Genomic DNA, 11,564 nt, shown 5'->3' on the forward strand with positions numbered 1-11,564 from the left:
ATAAGCTGAAATTAAGAAAACTACAAAAAGCTACTTTGACAGAGCTAAGGGCTCCCAATCCGGAGGGGTCGAAATTTTTCAAAGTCAGAGGGGTCCGAATCCGGAGGGGTCTACTTTCCACAAAACCGGAGGGGTCCGAATCCGGAGGGGTCTACTTTCCACAAAACCGGAGGGGTCCAAATCCGGAGGGGTCTGCTATTAACTAACTCGGAGGGGTCCAAACCCGGAGGGGTCCATATTCTGACAAATCCGGAAGGGTCCTATTTGTGCCAATCCGGAGGGGTATTATTTTATTAAGGACTTAGGTGAACGAAAGAAAGACTAAAAAGTGAGAAGTATTAAGTTATTAATACACAGGCTAGGTATCAGTGACTGCGCTGGTAACTTGCCTTTCGATAAGAACAAGACTAATACAAAACAAGTCCAAACTCGGATATTCGCGACACTAAGTCTAAATTAAAGAGAACGTGGTTCATTGGTGTGGATTGGACATAATACGTTTTTGGGAAAAGTGACTGCCCTGAGGACTTTAGTAGGTCTAGCTCGGGCAGTCCGAAGGCAGATAGGTAACACAGTACTCGGTGGGTGCAATAGACGCCCACTTGAGAAAATTGCTGCCTTCAAAGTTTTGTCTGTTTGGTGCAGCACCAAGCAGGGAAAGCTTTTTCTTTAAAAGACAGGTTCGACTATTGTACTGCGACTGACTAAGAGTACAAGACACATACGTTTTTTTTATATATATACATTCATATTGTGTCAATATATATTTTTTTTGTTTTTTGATTTTAAATCAACCTAAACTGAGCTTGATTGGGTAGTGAGTACACTATCTTTTAAATTGACTGATAACATCATATTGTGCTAGTTTCCAGATCTTTGGACCGATAATCGGCTAGTGTGAATAAATTTTATACAAACTGTACTCTGACAACATACAGGGATTCGTGGTCACTATTTAATAGAATCTGGTGAAATTTATTGTGTTGTGTCATTATTATTGTTAATGAAACTATAAGGTCTCTAACAATTGAGTCAAGAGTAGGCATAGGAAAGTGACAAATAAAGAATGAGTTTAGAAAAGTCAAGGATACCAAAACGAGGTAATAGCTCTAGGAAATTCATACCTGAAAAGCAAAGAAAAACGATGACCGATCCTTTTGTGGATTGGATCAAGCGAACCCGGTCCGATAAAAAGGGGACGGTTTCAGGCAGAATGGTTGAAACGAGAAGTCAAAAGACCTCAGAAGAGCGAAGAGAACTGTTGGAAGTGGAGGTCAATACGGACCATACCATGAACGACAACCAGGGAGTAAATGGACTGGAAGGGAGAGGCAGAAGGCTGGCGAGTGAATCTACTCCGGTAGAACAAGGCCATGATTTTGCCACTTCCACCGGGACGTTGGATCGAGAGGAGATGTCGGAACTGTCCGACATCTCAACTGAAGTAACGGCAACTAGAAGATCTCCGACAGACAACACTATGATGGCAAGCGGAACTGGAAAACAAACAACCTCATCATCGTTCTCAGAAAGAATGAAGAACACCTTCGGAAACATCTTTCCATTCAGCATGGGAGGAGGAGCAGGAAACGATGGGGAGTCCCAGGAGGAAGAGGATGAAGAGGAGCAAGGGGACTTTGGATCTCAAGTCAGTCTCAATAGTTCGATCCAGGAGAGTGAGGCACACGTCGGAAGAGAGACTAGAACTATGGATAAATTTGGTGTAGTGACAACGATAAGCAAAGAGGCAAACACACCAGGCCAGTCAAAAGACTTCGCGATTAGGACAAGTTCAGAGCCACAAACTGGAGAGAGTAGAACCGGAGGGCTAGGCAACGCGTTAGCGGATCCTGAAATAGATAATGATAAAACGTCAAGACAGAGAGTCAAGGCCCGGATCTCTACCAGCACGAAGCTACCTGGGACCGACAGAGTTACACCACCACATGTGACGCCACTCATGGATAACGGGGCGGCACTAGAGGAAGCCTTAAACAACATAGTGGGCAGTTTAGGAGAACAAAATGAACAGATGTCGATAAGGATGAGTGAACTGGAAAGAGCAGTTCACATTGAAAGAGAAAGTCTGCGGGAAGAAATAAACCGCAACAGACAAGAAGTTGACAGAAGCGAAAAACGCTTGAAAGAAAGAACAGACGAACATATGACGAGGAACTTGTCGCGAATGACAAGAGAGGCGGAACAGAGGGAGTTACGCTTAAGAGCCGACATGGAGAAGTTAAGAATTCAGCAAGAGCAGTCTCTTGGGTCTCTTGACACAAAGATAGACGCGATGATGGAGAGGCGAACGCAGGCTATCATGGATAGGTTGGACGGGCTACTAAGCAGCAAGAGTGGACCAAAAGAAGGAGAGCCGAACTCGGGAGGTCCCAGCAGGGAACCGAGGGTGAACTTCAATGAACATCAAAGGAGGAAGACAAATGGATCCACTAGAGGCAGGGGCAGTTCATCAGGCTATGCCACAAGGGGTAATACAGCATGGGGCCCGAACAGTAGAGCAAGTTCAACGGGGAACAGACAAACCTCGAACGAACGACCAACGCAAAACACACATGCGACCGGGAGAAGCGATTCTGGCAACATGGGGCATACAAGCCCGAGGAGGAGTCACATGGGCCAAGCGGGAAACGCTCATGGTGATTCGGATTGTAGGGATGTACCGCACACAGAGCCTTCGACAAGGTGTGAGGACACTCAGGCGGGACACTCAAGGGATGCTACGGCAATGGCCACAGCATTTGAACCCCTGAACAGGTCTTTGGAGACATTCCTGACGAGGTTATCTAGAACCAATGAACGCAGTGAAAAGTCCAGAAGAGTCTTTAAGAAACCAAGATGCTACAAAGACGAATCTGATGGCTGTATTGATACCTGGATAGAGGTAATGAAGCTGCATTTCGAGGAAGAAGACTTGTCTGAGAGACAGGAATGCAGCGCGCTCACCAGCAACTTAGAAGGGACAGCCCTGAACTGTGTCATGGCCAAGAAACAGTATCAACGTGACACTGCTGAAAAAATCTTCGAAATCTTATTGAACCGTTTCGGATCAGGGGTGCAGGGGCACCAGGCGATGATGCGCTTCGAGAAACGGAGGCAGCGGGAAGATGAAACTATAGACAAGTTTCTCGATGATTTGGAAATGCTGAGAAGACGCAGCCAACCGGATGAGTCAAATCGAAGGATGAACCTGGCCGTAGCCTCAAAATTCATCGATGGTGTGAAAAACGATGAACTTCGTACGATGCTAGCAACGCATTACACACCACTATCAACTAATGCGCCAACACCGGAGGAGTTGAGACTCAAATCGAAAGAGTATCTATTGCTGAAACCTCCTTCGAGATCTGGATATTACAAGAACAATTATGGCAATTTTAACAACGGACCAGCGAACCAAGGGAACAATTGGTACAAACCGAGGGACGATATGGACAAGAGACGCTCTTGTGCTAATTGTAGTTCAACAGACCATCATGTGTCAGCATGCCCAGCTTATAAACAAGGCATGAAAGCAATAGGCTTTAGCCTCGAGGACGAAGATGCGTCAGAGTTGGAACATGAGGATTTCATGAGAGGAGTAATTGCGAAATTCGGCCCGAGGTGTTTCTTTTGCAACTTGGAAGGTCATTTTAAATCAGACTGTCCACAATTCTGGGATGCAGTGGCAGACATCAAGCATCCAAGGCATGAAGAAGCTTTATCAGGAGTGAAAGCAAGCAAGGCTCGACTTCTAAACGAAGCAGAGGCACGCAGGAAGGACAAACCTCAAGAGCTGGCGGCAAAGAAAATGCAAGCGGTAACAGGAAAAGCACGTGAACCGGAACCAGCAACTGCGGCCGATGACTTCAAGATCGATTATAAGGCAGCCGCAAAGGATGCTTTAAATAGAGTACAGCAGGAATTGGTGACGAAAGAAATCGAACAAAAAGTGAAACTTGAACTGGAAAATGAAAAGCTTCAGGAGCAACTGAATACCTTCGAAGCAACGGAGTTCGAGGAGACGAAAACACCAAGCAGTTTAGATATGAAACTTAAAGTGATCTCCGGTAAGAGGTTCGGCATGGCGCCACAGGGAAAGAAGATACAGTCGATAATCTCAGTGGCTGGACACCAGGTAATAAGAAATTTGAGTGAACCATCAGAGTTCACTTTAATGCATTTGGACACATATGCAGATTATCTGAGGCAGGTGGAGCCACGCACTGAGTCGAGAGCAGTGCGAGCACTACTAACGACGGGTGGCCCTCGCATGAAGAAACTTCATGGACGCTACTTGGAGGTCTATGGGCCGTATCAAATAATGCTGAACGTGGATGGAATCAGCATCTACACCAGGACTTACATAACAACAGATGATGACCAAATGGGGCAGATCTATTTGGGTGAAGAGGAACTCAAAGTCCGCAGGATAGGCCATGACGCCATGATGGAACAAGACGCGGTACATATTGGATATGAAGCAGATGTGACAGCACACCTGCTTGACACCAACGGAACAAAAATCGGAGTCACAGGGCTTCTGGACACAGGCGCGGTGGTAAGTGTGATGCCGATAAAAACCTGGGAGAGAATGGGCTTCACGCGGGAAGATCTGATTCCTACGAATCTCCGACTAGCCGCTGCAAATCGAGGAGCTATCTACGTAGCCGGAAGAACACCGGTGACGGTCCTTCACCTTTGGATGAGCTTCTTGGTGGTAGAGAATCTGGACGAAGCCGACCAATTCATCTTGGGCAGAGATTTTGTCAGGAACTTTGACGTGATGATTGACTTGAACAACGGTCTAATACGGATTAGAAACCCGGACCGAAAGTATGTTAAGAGACCCATTAATAGGATAATAACAGATGAAAATAAGGTACCAGTTTTTTTGGATAGAAAAGTAAAGTTACAACCAGGACAAGCTGTAGTAGCGATTTTTAGAATGAGAAATTTAAATTCGTTAAGTGATAGTAAACAGGTTTGCTTAGTACCGAATCCAAATAGTCAGAGTTCGGTGATTTTAGGCCGGAGCTTCTCGGTAACGCGAAACGGACTGTGTGTCAGTGTGTTGTTGAACACACTGGACACCACGGTTTCAATCCAGCGTGGAAAGAAGCTTGGTTACGCATTGCCGATGAGGACCGACTATGAAGAGACACAAAACTTGAAGAAATATAGTGTGAAAGACTGTCCTTATCATGCAAATAAAGATAAAATTTTAAAGAGGATTGATGAATTAAAATCTATTCGTAAATTGTTTTCAATGAAATCCGAAACGGACGACGGCTTATCAAGCTGCTCGAATTTTCCGGAACGCCCCTCGTCATATGAACTAGATTCTGACAAACCGGTTTTGCCAGAAATAGAACATTTAAAAGGAAAAATAGGTGAGGGAGATTTTGAAAAATTGCGGGACCTCCTAGATCGGAACGCCGAAGTATTTTCAAAACATAAGGCGGACATCGGTTGCTGTAATTTCGTCGAACACGAAATCGAACTAGAAGAGGGCGCCGTTCCCCATAGGGAAGGCGCAAGGCGAATGACGCCACATAAATCGGAAGCGTGCCGAGCGGAAATAGAAATGTTGCTTGAATACGACATGATAGAACCCTCGAAATCACCATGGCTTGCGGAGTAGTAATGGCGAAAAAGAAAGGGGGGCAGCTTAGATTTTGTTGCGACTTTCGTTACTTGAACGCGGTAACGATTAAAGATGCGTACCCGATACCGCGAATAGACGAGAGCCTATCCAAACTTGGTGATGCAAAGTTCTTCACCACATTGGACTTGGGTTCTGCCTTCTGGCAGGTTCCTCTGCGAAAGAAGGACAGGGAGAAAACAGGATTCGCGTGCGAATTGGGGTTGTACCAGTGGAAGAGGATGCCCTTCGGCTTGTGCAATGCAACAGCAACCTTTCAAAGGCTGATGGCTCAGGCTTTGACAGGAGTGACCAAAAAGTACGGGAATCTCTTGATGTGCTACGTGGACGACGTAGTCATAGCGACACCAACCCTGGAGGATCACATTGATCGACTCGATGAGGTCTTCGGATGTATGAAAAGAGCAGGCTTGAAATGCAAACCATCGAAATGTGAAATCCTTAGGGATTCGATCAAGTACCTGGGGAGAATGGTGGACCGGCATGGTGTGAGGCCAGATCCAGAAGCAGTAGAGGCTGTGCTGACATGGAAAGCTCCTAGAACGGACACACAGCTCATGAGCTTCCTAGGGTTTGCCAATTACTACCGAGAATTCATAAAAGGATACGCGGACAAGGTGTACCCGATGCAGAAGCTGATGCGCAACAAAGGGAAAAAGTTCGAATGGAACGATGAGGCACAAGTTGCTTTCGAGAACATAAAGCGGGAACTGTGCGAAGCGCCAGTGCTGGGCATGCCTACAGAAAAGGGCATGTATGTCCTTGACACAGACGCATCGGTAGTGGCCATCTCAGGAATATTGCATCAGGAGCAAGAATGGAACGGAAGAACAGTCCTCCGTCCCATTGCATACGGCAGCAAGGTCTTGAGTGACACAGAGATGAAATATGGCGCACCGAAAGCAGAAATGTTTGCAGTAGTCACCTTCGTGGAAAAGTACCGTGCATACTTGGGGAGCGCTCCCTTCAAGTTACGCGTGGACAACAGAGCGTTATCCTGGTTGAAGACCTACTCGATGGATCAGAGTTATATTGGTAGATGGATAGTCAGATTGGATGGCTACCATATGATAATCGAACATAGGATGCGTGATAAACATCAGAATGCTGACAGTCTCAGCAAGAAAACTGAGTTCTATGAAAGATTGGAGCAGAAGCAGGCCAATCAGGCGGAAGTAAAGGAGGGATTCTCGTTTCTGGACAAAGAAACTTATGAAGCGCTTCCCTTAACGAGATGGTTGGATAAGTCTGGACATCCAATTCCAGGGCATCCTGAGTTACCTGTAGAGAAAGCAGCTGAGATAAAGATCCTGTCCAAGGAGGATCCAGTCCCCTTAGATTTGTTGCTGCGCTCGAACCTGGTCCAGCAAGAACTCTCTCGCATGAATATAAACAGCCTCTCATTATTGGATAAAACGGTGCAAGTCACACCACAAGTAATGCGGATGCTGGGTGGATTGTTAGAAAGAGAAGTGACCAGAGATGACCCCGAGTGGACAGCAGCAGTGGCATCGCTAACAGTCAGTAAGAAAGTGAAGATCATGCCGTCCAGACAACAGCACGAAGAGAACAAGAGGGATTGTAGGACAATAGTTCAGCAACTAGTATCCTCAATACCCCAAGAGATTTTAACCAGTACTTCTTACGGACGGAAAGAACAGGGGAGCAGCAAGCGAAAGAAAACCGTCACCTTTGTAGACCGGGAAAAAGAGGGTGAAGAGGTAGAACAAAATCTGCTACAAGACTATTTGTCCGGGGAGAAGGATGAGGAGAAAAACCAGCAATCACAAGATCAACACCCGGGACAAGTGAATTTGTCCGGGGAGTCCGAGATAGACGAGAAAATTCCTGATGAGAAACAGGACCTAGAGAACAAAGTTTTGTACGGGGAGTCCAGATGGATGCGAAGGAAATACGGACATGATCTGGAAGAGCGTGCAGTCTCCAGTACAACACCTTCGACGGATGATAAGTCAGAAAGCTCGAGAATGAACACCTATTCAGACAGGGATTCGACCTCGGGATCAGAACTGTCAGAACTGGCGATACACACGCTACTAGTGGAAACTCGGGCGAGAAACCTGGACAGAGAGGTGTACCAGGATCCTGACAGTGATCGCTACCTAATACCAAGCGAAAGAGTCTTTGACAACGCAGCGGATGACTTAGAAACGATAGCGGTATCGAAACGTTCGATAAGCCTGTTGCCGCAGAAAGAGGTAGTCAGGACTGATCTTCAGCCGTTTCAACAAGAAACACAACCGTTGGCGAAGATTTGGTGCGTTAAGATGGAAGAAGACACACATCAGCCCAACGAGCTGAACAGTCAGATGAGAATCATGAAGACGTACTTGAAGGCGAGATACAGACTCTCGGACCTTCTAAGGGCGCAGAGAAATGATCGCATGACAAGCAACCTAAAAAGGTGGATAGAAAACGGTGCACCTGACAAAGGTGACCTGGAAGAAGACAGCTATAGGATCCTAAGACAATACTTCATGCAGAAGGAGGGGAGATTATATCTGAACAAGGACGGGATCGTGGCTTGCAGGAGAAGAGAAGAAGACAAGGTCTTATACAAATATAACGCGATAGTGTTGCCGCAACTCTATCAGACAGAATTATTATTCAGGTCGCATGATCAGATGGGCCATCAAGGGATCGACAAAGTGTATCAGAGGATCCTGAAGCGCTTTGAGTGGCCTGGGATGAAAAAGGCATGCGAGAAATGGGTGACAGCATGTCTGTCATGCCAACAGGTCAAGGATCCTAGGAAGTTGCGATTTCCTTTACAATCAATTGAGTCGTCTGAATTCAACGAGGTGGTGCAGATAGATCACCAGAAGATATGCATGACAGACAGCGGTTACAACCAAGTCTTGGTCATGATAGATCACTTCACGAAGTATGCAGAGGCCGTGCCCTGCATAACTGCCTCGGCGGAAGAGACATGCGACCACCTGATCAATACGTGGATAGCAAGACACGGATGTCCAATGACGTTTCAATCGGACAATGGAACGGCTTTCGTAGGCGAGCTTACGAAAGAGCTTATGAGACGGTCACAAGTCGCTCAGGCTCACTCCACGACATACCACCCTCAGACGAATGGCTTAGCGGAAAGACAGAATAGGACGTTAGTGTCGATGCTGAGAGTATATTGTTCCAGGTACATGACCGATTGGGACAGATACCTTCCACAGGTGATGGGAGCTTATAATAGCACGCAACACTCCACCACTGGAGTCAGTCCACACATGATGCTGACGGGACACGAGAAGTCTTTACCCTTGACATTCTTCTACCCAGAGTATGAGGGAAAGAAAACATCCCCACAGGTCTACGTGAGGGACGTGATCAGACGCCAACAGGAGTTGAACGACTTGTGTAGACGAAACACTCAGCAGGCACAGGCAAGGCAGAGGAAAAGATTCGACAAGAAAGCAGCTGGTGCAAAGGCTTACTCGGTGGGAGACTACGTATGGGTATTTCAGAACGTTATACCACCGAAAGGGACAAAAAAGCTTCTGAAGAAGTGGAGGGGACCCTTCATGATTACAGAGGTGCACCAAGAGGGACGCTTTTATAGACTGAGTACTGGCCGAGCCGCCCACTACGAGAACATCAAGCCACACAATCCATCGACAGAAGACTGGTGTATACCTGCAGACATGGAAGAAGGGGATTATCTAATGATGGATCCTGCTTGTGAGGTCAATGAAAAAGGCACCAGGGAGAAGAACGATGGAAACGAAGTCGTAGAGGAAGGTACGGATACACCATTGGACCTGGATCCAAACGAACAGATCGAAGCGGACGATGAAACCTTGCCCTACGCAGAGGAAGATTGGCAGGATTCCGAACAGACAGAGGTTCCCAAGAACATGGAACCAGATCTTCCGTTCACGATGCAGACTCGTCAGAAAGACGGGACGAGACTAAGAAAGAAATACAATCCTTACGGTGACGACTTTGTAGTGGATAGGATAGATCTAAAGAAAATAGTGGAGGAAGTAGTGGGTTTAGAGGAAATAACAGTGTCACAGGACATTGACATAGTCGATGATCACAACGATGAGTGGGTTGACGACTGGTCGAAACCCGAGGTGGAGTTCGACGATGAGCAACAGCAGTCAAATGAACAAGACCTGACGAACCTGCGTGTCTTAGAGTGGCTGAACGAAATGACATCAGACCCTGAAAAGACCAGCGTTACGATTCAAGACGTAGATCGCGAAAGCGCGAAATACATTAAGACCGAACGAGATGATCCTTCCTGGGCTGCCCAGGAAGGACAACTTCTCATTCCAGCTTCTAATCTTGACTTAATACCCGGTATGCGATCGACGGGGACGCCGATGGATATTTTTGTCCGGGGAGTGGGGGTAGGACTTACCCACACTGAAAACTTGATAATAAAAAAATTGAGAATAGCAAGAGAAACAGGAAACTTAGAAGCAGAAACAGGTGAAGAACCTAAGAAACCTGACATAGGCAGGGTAGTTGAGTCATATTTTAATTTACCAAATGAATATTCGAGTAACATAATACTAACAGACAGTGATTTCATACTCACAAACAGAACATGTGCGGTAGCTATCACCGCAGACATGAGTTTTAGGACGGCGCTAGCGGCAGATTTTAAGAGGGAATATAAAAACGTGGAATTCCTTTGGAAGCAAAGACCAGGGATAGGGGGCGTAGCAGCCTTACCCCCGGCGGTGTCGCAAATACCGGGAAAGTACTTATGCTTCCTGGTAACGAGGGCGACAGAGAAGCAACACGTGGACCCAGAAAATCTAGTCTTGTCTTTGACGAGGCTGAGGGACTTCCTTGTGGAAATGGACGTGAAGGAGCTTTCGCTTCCAGTGTACGATCCAAATAGAGGAAGACTGCATCCTCGGGAATTGTACGCGCTTGTACACGTGATATTCTCTGATACGAACATACAAGTATATCTACATAAGAAATATTACTTAAGTATAGGCTGAATGATGTGCGAGAGGGTGTTAGGCCAAAGGACCAAGTTGCATGTAATATGTGATATGTGTGTTATGTTAGGTTATGTTATGTGTTAGGTTATTAAGATCATGGGTAAGTAGGGGTTAGTGACCATGAACAACTAGATGACGATCTTGGGAATAGATCCAAAGTTTGGATTGTCCAATCTTAGGTCGAATTCCAAAATTTTAGAAACCAATTGATTTTAATAAATTTTAGGATAAATATCTTTTTATCTGAACTGTCTTTAAGCAGATTTTAACGATGTATGTTAAGGTGAAATTGACAAGTGTGACATTCGTGATTTCTTTTCTAGATCCTGATTGATCATTTAATTGCTCACTTGAGTCAAAACTTGAAATCGAAATCAAAATAAATTTGGAGAAGAACAGTATGGATAATTTCAACCTGGATGAATTGATGGACCTGGCAGAGGCATATGTAGGACCGATGGTAGATGCGATCTATCGTCGGCTGATCGAACGAGACTTCGCTCTGGAGGACCCAGAGGTGGTCATGTTGCTGACCGCCCTGATTAACATCTTGGGGCACGACAACCGTGGGGACTGCCCCACGGAAGTCCTGTTGATGGCAGCATATGGAGAAAGAGGAGTACTAGACCGCCCGAACATGAGAGTGATGAGGTGGAGAAACGGGGCTCTCTCAGGGAGTGACTTGGCGAATGAGCCTGGGTTGGGAAGTTCTAGGACTTACCAACCAGGTGAGATGCCAATGCCCTCCAAGCCCAAACCTGGGCTGACGAGAATGCATCAGGAGATGAACAGTGAGGCGACCTCGTCTGGTTCACCACTGAGAGTAGCTGTGCCACCAAAAGGGGCGAGAGTAACACAGAAGGTTCAGACGAACCAAACCATACAAGATCTGGACGAGATGAACGATC

The sequence above is a fragment of the Symsagittifera roscoffensis genome, chromosome 5 (genome assembly GCF_963678635.1).
Source record: "Symsagittifera roscoffensis chromosome 5, txSymRosc1.1, whole genome shotgun sequence".
Classification (NCBI taxonomy): Eukaryota; Metazoa; Xenacoelomorpha; order Acoela; family Convolutidae; genus Symsagittifera; species Symsagittifera roscoffensis.